Raw genomic sequence first — 16,848 nt, 5'->3', positions numbered from 1 at the left:
AATACAGGACTGCAACAGTGACAGTAGTTAATTTAGCACAACGTGTAACAAATACAGGACTACAACAGTGACAGTAGTTAATTTAGCACCACGTGTTACAAATACAGGACTACAATAGTGACAGTAGTTAATTTAGCACCACGTGTAACAAATACAGGACTGCAACAGTCACAGTAGTTAATTTAGCACAACGTGTAACAAATACAGGACTGCAACAGTGACAGTAGTTAATTTAGCACCACGTGTTACAAATACAGGACTACAACAGTGACAGTAGTTAATTTAGCACCACATGTAACAAATACAGGACTACAACAGTGACAGTAGTTATTTTAGCACCACGTGTAACAAATACAGGACTGCAACAGTGACAGTAGTTAATGAAGAACGACGCGTAACAAATACAGGACTACAAGAGGAACAATAGTTAATGGGGCACCATGTGCAACAAATACAGGACTGCAACAGTGACAGTAGTTAATGAAGAACGACGTGTAACAAACACAGGACTACAACAGGGAGAATAGTTAATGGGGCACCATGGGTAACAAATACAGGACTACAACAGGGACAATAGTTAATGGGGCACCATGTGTAACAAATACAGGACTACAACAGTGACAGTGGTTAATGGAGCACCACGTGTACGAAATACAGGACTACAACAGTGAGAGTAGTTAATGGGGCACCACGTGTACGAAATACAAGACTACAACAGTGACAGTAGTTCATGGAGCACCATGTGTAACAAATACAGGACTACAACAGTGACAGTAGTTAATGGAGCACCATGTGTAACAAATACAGGACTACAACAGAGACAGTAATTAATGGAGCACCATGTGTAGCAAATATAGGACTACAACAGTGACAGTAGTTAATGGGGCACCATGTGTAACAAATACAGGACTACAACAGTGACAGTAGTTAATGGAGCATGACGGGTAACAAATACAGGACTACAACAGTGACAGTAGTTAATGGAGCACCACTTGTAACAAATACAGGGCTACAACAGTGACAGTAGTTAATTTAGCACCACGTGTAACAAATACAGGACTACAACAGTGACAGTAGTTAATTTAGCACCACGTAAAACAAATACAGGACTACAACAGGGACAGTAGTTAACTTAGCACCACCTGCAACAAATACAGGACTACAACAGTGACAGTAGTCAATTTAGCACAACGGGTAACAAATACAGGACTACAACAGTGACAGTAGTTAATTTAGCACCACATGTGACAAATACAGAACTACAACAGTGACAGTAGTTAATTTAGCACAACGTGTAACAAATACAGGACTGCAACAGTGACAGTAGTTAATTTAGCACAACGTGTAACAAATACAGGACTACAACAGTGACAGTAGTTAATTTAGCACCACGTGTTACAAATACAGGACTACAACAGTGACAGTAGTTAATTTAGCACCACGTGTAACAAATACAGGACTACAACAGTGACAGTAGTTAATTTAGCACAACGTGTAACAAATACAGGACTGCAACAGTGACAGTAGTTAATTTAGCACCACGTGTTACAAATACAGGACTACAACAGTGACAGTAGTTAATTTAGCACCACATGTAACAAATACAGGACTACAACAGTGACAGTAGTTATTTTTAGCACCACGTGTAACAAATACAGGACTGCAACAGTGACAGTAGTTAATGAAGAACGACGCGTAACAAATACAGGACTACAAGAGGAACAATAGTTAATGGGGCACCATGTGCAACAAATACAGGACTGCAACAGTGACAGTAGTTAATGAAGAACGACGTGTAACAAACACAGGACTACAACAGGGAGAATAGTTAATAGGGCACCATGGGTAACAAATACAGGACTACAACAGGGACAATAGTTAATGGGGCACCATGTGTAACAAATACAGGACTATAACAGTGACAGTGGTTAATGGAGCACCACGTGTACGAAATACAGGACTACAACAGTGAGAGTAGTTAATGGGGCACCACGTGTACGAAATACAAGACTACAACAGTGACAGTAGTTCATGGAGCACCATGTGTAACAAATACAGGACTACAACAGTGACAGTAGTTAATGGAGCACCATGTGTAACAAATACAAGACTACAACAGAGACAGTAATAAATGGAGCACCATGTGTAACAAAGACAGGACTACAACAGTGACAGTAGTTAATGGAGCACCACTTGTAACAAATACAGGGCTACAACAGTGACAGTAGTTAATTTAGCACCACGTGTAACAAATACAGGACTACAACAGTGACAGTATTTAATGGACCACCACGTGAAACAAATACAGGACTAAAACAGGGACAGTAGTTAATTTAGCACCACGTGTAACAAATACAGGACTACAACAGTGACAGTAGTCAATTTAGCACAACGGGTAACAAATACAGGACTACAACAGTGACAGTAGTTAATTTAGCACCACATGTGACAAACACAGAACTACAACAGTGACAGTAGTTAATTTAGCACCACGTGTAACAAATACAGGACTGCAACAGTGACAGTAGTTAATTTAGCACAACGTGTAACAAATACAGGACTACAACAGTGAGAGTAGTTAATTTAGCACCACGTGTTACAAATACAGGACTACAACAGTGACAGTAGTTAATTTAGCACCACGTGTAACAAATACAGGACTACAACACTGACAGTAGTTAATTTAGCACAACGTGTAACAAATACAGGACTGCAACAGTGACAGTAGTTAATTTAGCACCACGTGTTACAAATACAGGACTACAACAGTGACAGTAGTTAATTTAGCACCACCTGTAACAAATACAGGACTACAACAGTGACAGTAGTTATTTTAGCAAAACGTGTAACAAATACAGGACTGCAACAGTGACAGTAGTTAATGAAGAGCGACGCGTAACAAATACAGGACTACAAGAGGAACAATAGTTAATGGGGCACCATGTGCAACAAATACAGGACTGCAACAGTGACAGTAGTTAATGAAGAACGACGTGTAACAAATACAGGACTACAACAGGGAGAATAGTTAATGGGGCACCATGGGTAACGAATACAGGACTACAACAGGGACAATAGTTAATGGGGCACCACGTGTAACAAATACAGGACTACAACAGGGACAATAGTTAATGGGTCACCATGTGTAACAAATACAGGACTACAACAGTGACAGTGGTTAATGGAGCACCACATGTACGAAATACAGGATTACAACAGTGACAGTAGTTAATTGAGCACCACGTGTAACAAAAACAGGACAACAACAGGGACAGTGGTTAATGGAGCACGACGTGTAACAAATACCGGACTGCAACAGTGACTGAAGTTTATGGAGCATTATGTGTAACAAATACAGGACTACAACAGTGACAGTAGTTAATGGAGCACCACTTGTAACAAATACAGGGCTACAACAGTGACAGTAGTTAATTTAGCACCACGTGTAACAAATACAGGACTACAACAGTGACAGTAGTTAATGGAGTACCACGTGAAACAAATACAGGACTACAACAGGGACAGTAGTTAATTTAGCACCACGTGTAAGAAATACAGGACTACAAATGTGACAGTAGTTAATTTAGCACCACGTGTTACAAATACAAGACTACAACAGGGACAGTAGTTAATTTAGCACCACATGTAACAAATACAGGACTACAACAGTGACAGTAGTTATTTTAGCACCAAGTGTAACAAATACAGGACTACAACAGTGACAGTAGTTAATTTAGCACCACGTGTAAGAAATACAGGACTGCAACAGTGACAGTAGTTAATGGAGCATCAAGTGTAACAAATACAGGACTACAACAGGGACAGAAGTTAATTTAGCACCACGTGTAAGAAATACAGGACTACAACAGTGACAGTAGTTAATTTAGTACCCCGTGTTACAAATACAGGACTACAACAGGGACAATAGTTAATTTAGCACCACATGTAAGAAATACAGGACTACAACAGTGACAGTAGTTATTCTAGCACCACCTGTAACAAATACAGGACTACAACAGTGACAGTAGTTAATTTAGCACAACGTGTAACAAATACAGGACTACAACAGTGACAGTAGTTAACGGAGCACCACGTGTAACAAATAAAGGACTACAACAGTGACAGTAGGTAATGAAGTACGATGGTTAACAAATACAGGACTGCAACAGTGACAGTGGTTAATGGGGCACCATGTGTAACAAATATAGGACTACAACAGTGACTGTAGTTAATGGAGCACCACGTGTAACAAATACAGGACTACAACAGTGACAGTGGTTAATGGAGCACCATGTGTAACAAATACAGGACTACAACAGTGACAGTAGGTAATGAAGTACGATGGTCAACAAACACAGGACTGCAACAGTGACAGTAGTTAATTTAGCACTACGTGTAACAAATATAGGACTACAACAGTGACAGTTTTTAATTTAGCACCATGTGTAACAAATACAGGACTACAACAGTGACAGTAGTTAATGGGGCACCATGTGTAACAAATACAGGACTACAACAGTGACAGTAGTTAATGGAGCACCATGTGTACCTAATACAGGACTACAACAGTGACAGTAGTTAATGGAGCACCACGTGTAACAAAAACAGGACAACAACAGGGACAGTGGTTAATGGAGCACCACGTGTAACAAATACCGGACTGCAACAGTGACTGAAGTTAATGGAGCATCATGTGTAACAAATACAGGACTACAACAGTGACAGTAGTTAATTTACCACCACGTAAAACAAATACAGGACTACAACAGGGACAGTAGTTAATTTAGCACCACCTGTAACAAATACAGGACTACAACAGTGACAGTAGTCAATTTAGCACAACGGGTAACAAATACAGGACTACAACAGTGACAGTAGTTAATTTAGCACCACGTGTTACAAATACAGGACTACAACAGTGAGAGTAGTTAATGGGGCACCACGTGTACGAAATACAAGACTACAACAGTGACAGTAGTTCATGGAGCACCATGTGTAACAAATACAGGACTACAACAGTGACAGTAGTTAATGGAGCACCATGTGTAACAAATACAAGACTACAACAGAGACAGTAATAAATGGAGCACCATGTGTAACAAAGACAGGACTACAACAGTGACAGTAGTTAATGGAGCACCACTTGTAACAAATACAGGGCTACAACAGTGACAGTAGTTAATTTAGCACCACGTGTAACAAATACAGGACTACAACAGTGACAGTATTTAATGGACCACCACGTGAAACAAATACAGGACTAAAACAGGGACAGTAGTTAATTTAGCACCACGTGTAACAAATACAGGACTACAACAGTGACAGTAGTCAATTTAGCACAACGGGTAACAAATACAGGACTACAACAGTGACAGTAGTTAATTTAGCACCACATGTGACAAACACAGAACTACAACAGTGACAGTAGTTAATTTAGCACCACGTGTAACAAATACAGGACTGCAACAGTGACAGTAGTTAATTTAGCACAACGTGTAACAAATACAGGACTACAACATTGAGATTAGTTAATTTAGCACCACGTGTTAGAAATACAGGACTACAACAGTGACAGTAGTTAATTTAGCACCACGTGTAACAAATACAGGACTACAACACTGACAGTAGTTAATTTAGCACAACGTGTAACAAATACAGGACTGCAACAGTGACAGTAGTTAATTTAGCACCACGTGTTACAAATACAGGACTACAACAGTGACAGTAGTTAATTTAGCACCACCTGTAACAAATACAGGACTACAACAGTGACAGTAGTTATTTTAGCAAAACGTGTAACAAATACAGGACTGCAACAGTGACAGTAGTTAATGAAGAGCGACGCGTAACAAATACAGGACTACAAGAGGAACAATAGTTAATGGGGCACCATGTGCAACAAATACAGGACTGCAACAGTGACAGTAGTTAATGAAGAACGACGTGTAACAAATACAGGACTACAACAGGGAGAATAGTTAATGGGGCACCATGGGTAACGAATACAGGACTACAACAGGGACAATAGTTAATGGGGCACCACGTGTAACAAATACAGGACTACAACAGGGACAATAGTTAATGGGTCACCATGTGTAACAAATACAGGACTACAACAGTGACAGTGGTTAATGGAGCACCACATGTACGAAATACAGGATTACAACAGTGACAGTAGTTAATTGAGCACCACGTGTAACAAAAAAAAAAGGACAACAACAGGGACAGTGGTTAATGGAGCACGACGTGTAACAAATACCGGACTGCAACAGTGACTGAAGTTTATGGAGCATTATGTGTAACAAATACAGGACTACAACAGTGACAGTAGTTAATGGAGCACCACTTGTAACAAATACAGGGCTACAACAGTGACAGTAGTTAATTTAGCACCACGTGTAACAAATACAGGACTACAACAGTGACAGTAGTTAATGGAGTACCACGTGAAACAAATACAGGACTACAACAGGGACAGTAGTTAATTTAGCACCACGTGTAAGAAATACAGGACTACAAATGTGACAGTAGTTAATTTAGCACCACGTGTTACAAATACAAGACTACAACAGGGACAGTAGTTAATTTAGCACCACATGTAACAAATACAGGACTACAACAGTGACAGTAGTTATTTTAGCACCAAGTGTAACAAATACAGGACTACAACAGTGACAGTAGTTAATTTAGCACCACGTGTAACAAATACAGGACTGCAACAGTGACAGTAGTTAATGGAGCATCAAGTGTAACAAATACAGGACTACACTAGGGACAGAAGTTAATTTAGCACCACGTGTAAGAAATACAGGACTACAACAGTGACAGTAGTTAATTTAGTACCCCGTGTTACAAATACAGGACTACAACAGGGACAATAGTTAATTTAGCACCACATGTAAGAAATACAGGACTACAACAGTGACAGTAGTTATTCTAGCACCACCTGTAACAAATACAGGACTACAACAGTGACAGTAGTTAATTTAGCACAACGTGTAACAAATACAGGACTACAACAGTGACAGTAGTTAACGGAGCACCACGTGTAACAAATAAAGGACTACAACAGTGACAGTAGGTAATGAAGTACGATGGTTAACAAATACAGGACTGCAACAGTGACAGTGGTTAATGGGGCACCATGTGTAACAAATATAGGACTACAACAGTGACTGTAGTTAATGGAGCACCACGTGTAACAAATACAGGACTACAACAGTGACAGTGGTTAATGGAGCACCATGTGTAACAAATACAGGACTACAACAGTGACAGTAGGTAATGAAGTACGATGGTCAACAAACACAGGACTGCAACAGTGACAGTAGTTAATTTAGCACTACGTGTAACAAATATAGGACTACAACAGTGACAGTTTTTAATTTAGCACCATGTGTAACAAATACAGGACTACAACAGTGACAGTAGTTAATGGGGCACCATGTGTAACAAATACAGGACTACAACAGTGACAGTAGTTAATGGAGCACCATGTGTACCTAATACAGGACTACAACAGTGACAGTAGTTAATGGAGCACCACGTGTAACAAAAACAGGACAACAACAGGGACAGTGGTTAATGGAGCACCACGTGTAACAAATACCGGACTGCAACAGTGACTGAAGTTAATGGAGCATCATGTGTAACAAATACAGGACTACAACAGTGACAGTAGTTAATTTACCACCACGTAAAACAAATACAGGACTACAACAGGGACAGTAGTTAATTTAGCACCACCTGTAACAAATACAGGACTACAACAGTGACAGTAGTCAATTTAGCACAACGGGTAACAAATACAGGACTACAACAGTGACAGTAGTTAATTTAGCACCACGTGTTACAAATGCAGGACTACAACAGTGAGAGTAGTTCATGGGTCACCACGTGTACGAAATACAAGACTGCAACAGTGACAGTAGTTCATGGAGCACCATGTGTAACAAATACAGGACTACAACAGAGACAGTAATTAATGGAGCACCATGTGTAGCAAATACAGGACTACAACAGTGACAGAAGTTAATGGGGCACCATGTGTAACAAATACAGGACTGCAACAGTGACAGTAGTTAATGGAGCATGACGGGTAACAAATACAGGACTACAACAGTGACAGTAGTTAATGGAGCACCACTTGTAACAAATACAGGGCTACAACAGTGACAGTAGTTAATGGAGCACCACGTCTAACAAATACAGGACTACAACAGTGACAGTAGTTAATTTAGCACCACGTAAAACAAATACAGGACTACAACAGGGACAGTAGTTAATTTAGCACCACCTGTAACAAATACAGGACTACAACAGTGACAGTAGTCAATTTAGCACAACGGGTAACAAATACAGGACTACAACAGTGACAGTAGTTAATTTAGCACCACATGTGACAAATACAGAACTACAACAGTGACAGTAGTTAATTTAGCACAACGTGTAACAAATACAGGACTGCAACAGTAACAGTAGTTAATTTAACACAACGTGTAACAAATACAGGACTACAACAGTGACAGTAGTTAATTTAGCACAACGTGTAACAAATACAGGACTGCAACAGTGACAGTAGTTAATTTAGCACCACGTGTTACAAATACAGGACTACAACAGTGACAGTAGTTAATTTAGCACCACATGTAACTAATACAGGACTACAACAGTGACAGTAGTTATTTTAGCACCACGTGTAACAAATACAGGACTGCAACAGTGACAGTAGTTAATGAAGAACGACGCGTAACAAATACAGGACTACAAGAGGAACAATAGTTAATGGGGCACCATGTGCAACAAATACAGGACTGCAACAGTGACAGTAGTTAATGAAGAACGACGTGTAACAAACACAGGACTACAACAGGGAGAATAGTTAATGGGGCACCATGGGTAACAAATACAGGACTACAACAGGGACAATAGTTAATGGGGCACCATGTGTAACAAATACAGGACTATAACAGTGACAGTGGTTAATGGAGCACCACGTGTACGAAACACAGGACTACAACAGTGAGAGTAGTTAATGGGGCACCACGTGTACGAAATACAAGACTACAACAGTGACAGTAGTTCATGGAGCACCATGTGTAACAAATACAGGACTACAACAGTGACAGTAGTTAATGGAGCACCATGTGTAACAAATACAGGACTACAACAGAGACAGTAATTAATGGAGCACCATGTGTAACAAATACAGGACTACAACAGTGACAGTAGTTAATGGAGCACCACTTGTAATAAATACAGGGCTACAACAGTGACAGTAGTTAATTTAGCACCACGTGTAACAAATACAGGACTACAACAGTGACAGTATTTAATGGACCACCACGTGAAACAAATACAGGACTACAACAGGGACAGTAGTTAATTTAGCACCACGTGTAACAAATACAGGACTACAACAGTGACAGTAGTCAATTTAGCACAACGGGTAACAAATACAGGACTACAACAGTGACAGTAGTTAATTTAGCACCACATGTGACAAATACAGAACTACAACAGTGACAGTAGTTAATTTAGCACCACGTGTAACAAATACAGGACTGCAACAGTGACAGTAGTTAATTTAGCACAACGTGTAACAAATACAGGACTACAACAGTGAGAGTAGTTAATTTAGCACCACGTGTTACAAATACAGGACTACAACAGTGACAGTGGTTAATTTAGCACCACGTGTAACAAATACAGGACTACAACACTGACAGTAGTTAATTTAGCACAACGTGTAACAAATACAGGACTGCAACAGTGACAGTAGTTAATTTAGCACCACGTGTTACAAATACAGGACTACAACAGTGACAGTAGTTAATTTAGCACCACATGTAACAAATACAGGACTGCAACAGTGACAGTAGTTAATGAAGAACGACGCGTAACAAATACAGTACTACAAGAGGAACAATAGTTAATGGGGCACCATGGGTAACAAATACAGGACGACAACAGGGACAGTAGTTAATTTAGCACCACATGTAACAAATACAGGACTACAACAGTGACAGTAGTTATTTTAGCACCATGTGTAACAAATACAGGACTACAACAGTGACAGTAGTTAATGGAGCATCAAGTGTAACAAATACAGGACTACAACAGTGACAGTAGTTAATGGAGCACAATGTGTAACAAATACAGGACTACAACAGTGACAGTAGTTAATGGAGCACCATGTGTAACAAATACAGGACTACAACAGTGACAGTGGTTAATGGAGGACCACGTGTACGAAATACAGGACTACAACAGTGACAGTAGTTAATGGAGCACCACGTGTAACAAAAACAGCACAACAACAGGGACAGTGGTTAGTGGAGCACCACGTGTAACAAATACCGGACTGCAACAGTGACTGAAGTTAATGGAGCATTATGTGTAACAAATACAGGACTACAACAGTGACAGTAGTTAATGGATCACCACTTGTAACAAATACAGGGCTAGAACAGTGATAGTAGCTAATTTAGCACCAGGTGTAACAAATACAGGACTACAACAGTGACAGTAGTTAATGGAGTACCACGTGAAACAAGAACAGGACTACAACAGGGACAGTAGTTAATTTAGCACCACGTGTAACAAATACAGGACTACAACAGTGACAGTAGTTAATTTAGCACCACGTGTTAGAAATACAGGACTACAACAGGGACAGTAGTTAATTTAGCACCACATGTAAGAAATACAGGACTACAACAGTGACAGTAGTTATTTTAGCACCACGTGTAACAAATACAGGACTACAACAGTGACAGTAGTTAATTTAGCACAACGTGTAACAAATACAGGACTACAACAGTGACAATAGTTAACGGAGCACCACGTGTAATAAATACAGGACTGGAACAGTGCCAGTAGTTAATGGGGCACCATGTGTAACAAATATAGGACTACAACAGTGACTGTGGTTAATGGAGCACCACGTGTAACAAATACAGGACTACAACAGTGACAGTGGTTAATGGAGCACCATGTGTAACAAATACAGGACTACAACAGTGACAGTAGTTAATGAAGTACGATGGTTAACAAATACAGGACTGCAACAGTGACAGTAGTTAATTTAGCACTACGTGTTAAAAATATAACACTACAACAGTGACAGTAGTTAATTTAGCACCACGTGTAACAAATACAGGACTGCAACAGTGACAGTAGTTAATGTAGCACAAAGTGTAACAAATAGATTACTGCAACAGTGACAGTAATTAATGGAGCACCACGTGTAACAAATACAGGATTACAACAGTGACAGTAGTTAGTGGAACACCACGTGTAACAAATACAGGACTACAACAGTGACAGTAGTTAATGAAGTACGATGGGTAACAAATACAGGACTGCAACAGTGACTGTAGTCAATGGAGCACCACGTGTAACAAATGCAGGACTACAACAGTGACAGTAGTTAATTTAGCACCACGTGTAACAAATACAGGACTAAAACAGTGACAGTAGTTAATGGAGCACCACGTGTAACAAATACAGGACTACAACAGTGACAGTAGTTAATGGAGCACCACGTGTAACAAATACAGGATTACAACAGTGACAGTAGTTAGTGGAGCACCATGTGTAACAAATACAGCGCTACAACAGTGACAGTAGTTAATTTAGCACCACGTGTAACAAATACAGGAATACAACAGTGACAGTAGTTAATGGAGCACCATGTGTAACAAATAGAGGACTACAAGAGTGACAGTAGTTAATGGAGCACCATGTGTAACAAATACAGGACTACAACAGTGACAGTAGTTAATGGAGCACCACGTGTAACAAATACAGGACTACAACAGTGACAGTAGTTAATGGAGCACCACGTGTAACCAGCACATATGGATACAATAGGTGCATACTTATATACGGATTATCATAACGTTAACTTTAACAACTTTAAACTTTGTTTTTGATAATGCACATATTATCATATTTACACAGCAGTATATTTTTGTAAAGGAGACGAAACAGTAATGCATTGTTGGAGAACTTCTAGAATCTAGAATAGAAATGACATTGCAACAGCGAATAGCCCACGAAAAGAACCACCTGACCATTTTACATGTACAGGCAAATTACGTTACTTTTTGGAGCACAAGTGTAGTGAATACATATAGTGATAGTGAATACGTATATGAATACATGCTATTGTTATATTTCCCTTTGTACTTCAGAGGATATATACTTTACCAGGCAGTCAGTAGTGTACTCAGTGCGGCTGATATACACGGCAAATATATTTTTGTAAAGGCAGCGAAGTCACACTGATACATGGGTGGGGAACGAAAAGTACCGACAGCCCACGTTACATTTACAGACAATATAACACTAATGTTACTTTATGGAGCATAGTGCAGTGAATACATATCGTTATAGTGGATACACATATGTGTACACGATATCCTTGGATATCTTTGCTGTAGAGGATACCTTCTTTATCAGACAATCAATAATGTACTTATCAGCTTAGCAAAGCTAATTCAATATGGTAAAAAATGACAAACTACAATAATACATGGGCTGAGCATTACTTCCTAGTCTGGATAGAATGAACATGGCAACAGATGATATATCACCAGCCATTTTACATGCACAGCGATAGTGTTACGTTATGAAGCACCAGTTGTAATGAATTCATATTTTAGACAAAATAAGTGAGGGATATTAGTATTTTTATGACTGCTATTTTACAGTATGTCAATGAATAAATACATCATTATTCATAATTTCAAAATTTACAAATATCCCTAACTATTTTTGTAGGTACATGTTATCATTACATTAGCTTCAATAACTCTGCACGTTTTTTTAACGCAAGGAAAACACACTTTGCAAGACAGTTAATCGTGTACTTATTGTAGATTTACAAAGCAAACACATTTTTGTAAGGACGGTCAAGTATTATAATACATGGGTACAGTACTAGTCCTAAGGTCCGAATAAAGGACATTGTAATGAGAAGCGGTATTCAGAGTCTTGGGCAGCGACAATACAAAAAGGGCACAATCTTTCTTCTGATGGAATAATGCTTCTGCCAACCTCAATCATTAAATTATGATTTGAGCGGTGGAATTTACAAAGCACTATACGGTAGACATTAATGGGTGCTGTTGACAAGTAGTCTTCAAACATATAATTCACTACACTAACTTAGAGTAGTGAGCTAAATTATCGAACCATGATTGCTTGCCAATATCCACACATCCTTGATTGAACACACTTAGAAAGTGGTTAACATTTTCAGCACCCTGTTCTATCCAAAAAGAAGCCAAACCCTAAAGTGTGCAATTTTTTTACCTTGAGTGCCCAACAATCAGTTCCATTTTCTGCCAGCTTATAGTGGTAAAATAGATATGCATTTGTTAAGCATTGTCTGGCTGGTATACTAGTCTTAACCAATAAGTGATAATCTTGACCTGCTAATTCACCTTCAATGTTCAAGTTCGCCCCAAGAACTTCAGACTTCACTACCACACAATAAGATGGGCAAAATCTTGACATCAAATATATGCAACATAAATCAAGATGAATGGTCAGGGATTCATTAGGTTAGGGATTCGAGACGTTAGCGTCGACAAAACCTTTACCGCCTGCTCTGACAGTGACTTTGGTTTTATACACCATGATCCGGAAGACATGAAGTGGACTCCAAGATAGGATGAAACTATAACAATAGCGCTACCACTGAGTGTGAAGCGTTCATATATTTTAGTCTATCGCCTTTCCTGAAAACCATCACTTTATTCTTGTCGATGTTAACCTTTAACTGCCATTTGTCACACTAACTTGTTAATTTATAAATAATATCCCCCAACTGTACTGTCAAACATAGCGATATCATCAGCAAAGAGTAAAGTAAAAAGTTCAAGTAGATCTATATGAATACATCTTTGTTATCCATGGACAAAATCGAACAATATCATTAATAAAGGAAGAGAATAGAAACTCAAAAAGATGTATTACCATCTTCTAAAGAAATCAAGCCTTTACATTTGCATACATATTATCTAGTAAACGAAACATTTTGCTTCATACATTATTTATCCACAGTCCCTATCAAACAAGTGAGTCAAAAGCTGATTTCAAATCAACAAAGGCACAATAAAGTCTTCCCTCGTACAGAGCTATGTACTACGTAATAATAGATTCGAGTATAAAAATATTATCAGCTGTTCGGAACCCATTACGAAAACTTCCTTGTTCAGAGAACTTTCTTCTTTCGGGCATTTATCTAGCCTGAGACTTATCACGTTTGCAAATATTTTACTAGATATTTCTAATACTTTCTAATGGGTCTGTAGTTTGCAGGGTTATTAACACTGCCCTTTTCATGTATGGGTAGGATGACACCCATGTCCATTGCTGGGGGTACTTTCCAGGTGATAGTATTGAATTAAACAATTCAACATGTCAAAGCGAAAAGAGGGAGCTTTTTTAAAAAAAATAATAAAAGAAGTCGTCCGTCTTGTTTTGGGTGGTCCGGGATTCGTCTCAATGTCGTTTCCGAGCAGAAAGAGAAGCGACAAGAACAGAAGCAGTCTAACTCCCAAGTTCAAATATTTCTTTCGTACTTTGGTCCCATGGCCCCTAGTATGGTTACTTAACGTCCACTGCTAGCAACCTCTTGCCACTTTTAATCTCGTATAGTTAACTGTTTGTATATGATTTTAATTATTTGATACAGTTTTAACAAAATTTGATAGTCTTGTAATTTTAATGTCTTTCGTTGACAGGTATTTTTTAAAAATATATGTAATTATCATGAGTTTTGAACTGAACTAACGGGCAAAGGAAGAATCACTTTTAAATTAACGATTTCCCAAGTACAGATACTGACATAAAGCACAGAAAGAACATTCTGGCATAAGTCCGGTATTAAGTGAATTTCATGCTGGCAGGACAAATTCCAAAACACAATAAATGGACTTTGCTGAAAATACCCGAGCTCAGTTGTTGCATAAGTACAGACGTGGAACAGTGCAACCTTGCAGTATCAAAACGAACATCATAGAAATGCCGAGTCGTTCACAAACTGGACGTGACAGAGCCATTGGTGTGACAGAAAAGGTGGCCTCAGAACGTCACATTGAAACAGTCTTCAATTGCAGCGAATCAACCATCAACAACTTGTTGAGCCGTTACCAACAGACAGGTAATGAACAACTCGACCAAGGTCTCTTGAATCTGTGACACAGAATTCCCGAGGACACGTGTAGTGCCATGTATCGATTTAGTGGTCGTCACACACGCTACTGAAGACTTGGACAGTTCCATAATGAGACTTGAAGCATCTTGTGGATATGATACAAATATGTCTGACGGGTCTCTCGTGATGGTAAACAAATATACCCCTAAAAAGTTATTGATTTGATAAAATTTGACAATGGGTTTAGAAGAGTTGTGGATATAATCAGGAGATCGAATACCTTCAGCGTGTATGTTGTCAGAACATTTTATGTTACTTAGTTCAAAACAGCGCAATGGAAACCAACATGAAACTACATTTTCTACTTTTATGTTGGTTTCATTTAGTGAGATCTGAGAGTTGCAAATTCCAGGTATGGAAACCAACAAGAAACCCCCGAACTTAGTTTCATGTTGGTTTCCATTTACAGAAATACCAAAATCACATTTCCAAAATGGAATCTAGTTGGAAACTCAGTTAGTGAGTTTCAAGGAATGGAAACCAACTGGATTTCACAATTACCCACATTACGGATGGTTTCCAGGTTTCTGGAAACCAAGTCATTTTTGTAGTGAACAACACGTCCCAGAGTCAGAACACAAATCGTTTTCATGCGAGCTAAAGCTCGTAACACACCAAAATTATTTCACCTGTAAAAAGCTTTAGCGAGTGACAAACTAAAATTATTTCACGGTCGACGTAAAGTTGATATGAAAGGGAAACAAGTATCCTGTTTATTACCCACGTTCTGAAAAAAATGAAAGTATCGTTAAAGTAAAGCAACATTTTGCTTTCCCATATGGAATTGCAAAACGCGGATTATTTCATCATATTGGTGCCTGGAATGTCAACCGCTTCACTCCAGAAAAACTAACCATGAAAGTAAAGAAACTAAGACAGAATCAAGTCGGAATCAAAATTTAATTCTTTTCAATTTAGATTTTTGTTTCAAATGCAATAATGTAATTCATCAAACAACTTGTGAAGTGTTCCACACACTACATGTACATATGATGCAATAGCTTCTCAGACAGCCTCTTCAGAAACAACCGACTCTGAGCAGACTGTACATCGCAATCAACAAAATCAAACTTAAATTTCAGATGATGTCCAACAATCTTGGTACGCTTAAAATAGCTGTGGAATTCCTGGAATTTGTATTCACACTGTAGGGCGGTATTGCATTCACACTGTACGACGGTATTGCATTCACAATGTAGGATTACATTGCATTTATACTAGGCACATAAAGAAATTGTGCATACAAATAAATAAATAAATAAATAAATTTATGAAACCTGTGTAGACACATAAAGATTGAAACTCAGAGATTAGTGACATGTATACAGCATCCATGCACGTGCCACGTTCCACGACGTCAGTTATTTCCCCCCTGAGACGTGTAATACGTTGTTGCACGCCACGGGCATTCTAGGAAGGAGAAACAGAACAAATGAATGCCGACCCTGCCCTTGCGATCGTTAAAAAAATTAAACTGCTATTGAAACGCTTAGCATGCCAAGGATAACGGCTGCACAATGTCATGAGGCCACTGGGATGATCAGTGGGGGGAATGTCTCAACGACAAGTGACTGCACATTTCCACTGCCACCGGAACACCATTTCTGCACTGGTGGGAC

This window comes from Haliotis asinina, chromosome 12 (assembly GCF_037392515.1).
Source record: "Haliotis asinina isolate JCU_RB_2024 chromosome 12, JCU_Hal_asi_v2, whole genome shotgun sequence".
NCBI lineage: Eukaryota > Metazoa > Mollusca > Gastropoda > Lepetellida > Haliotidae > Haliotis > Haliotis asinina.
The sequence above is the reverse complement of the archived record's forward strand: the minus strand, read 5'-3'. Positions refer to the sequence as shown.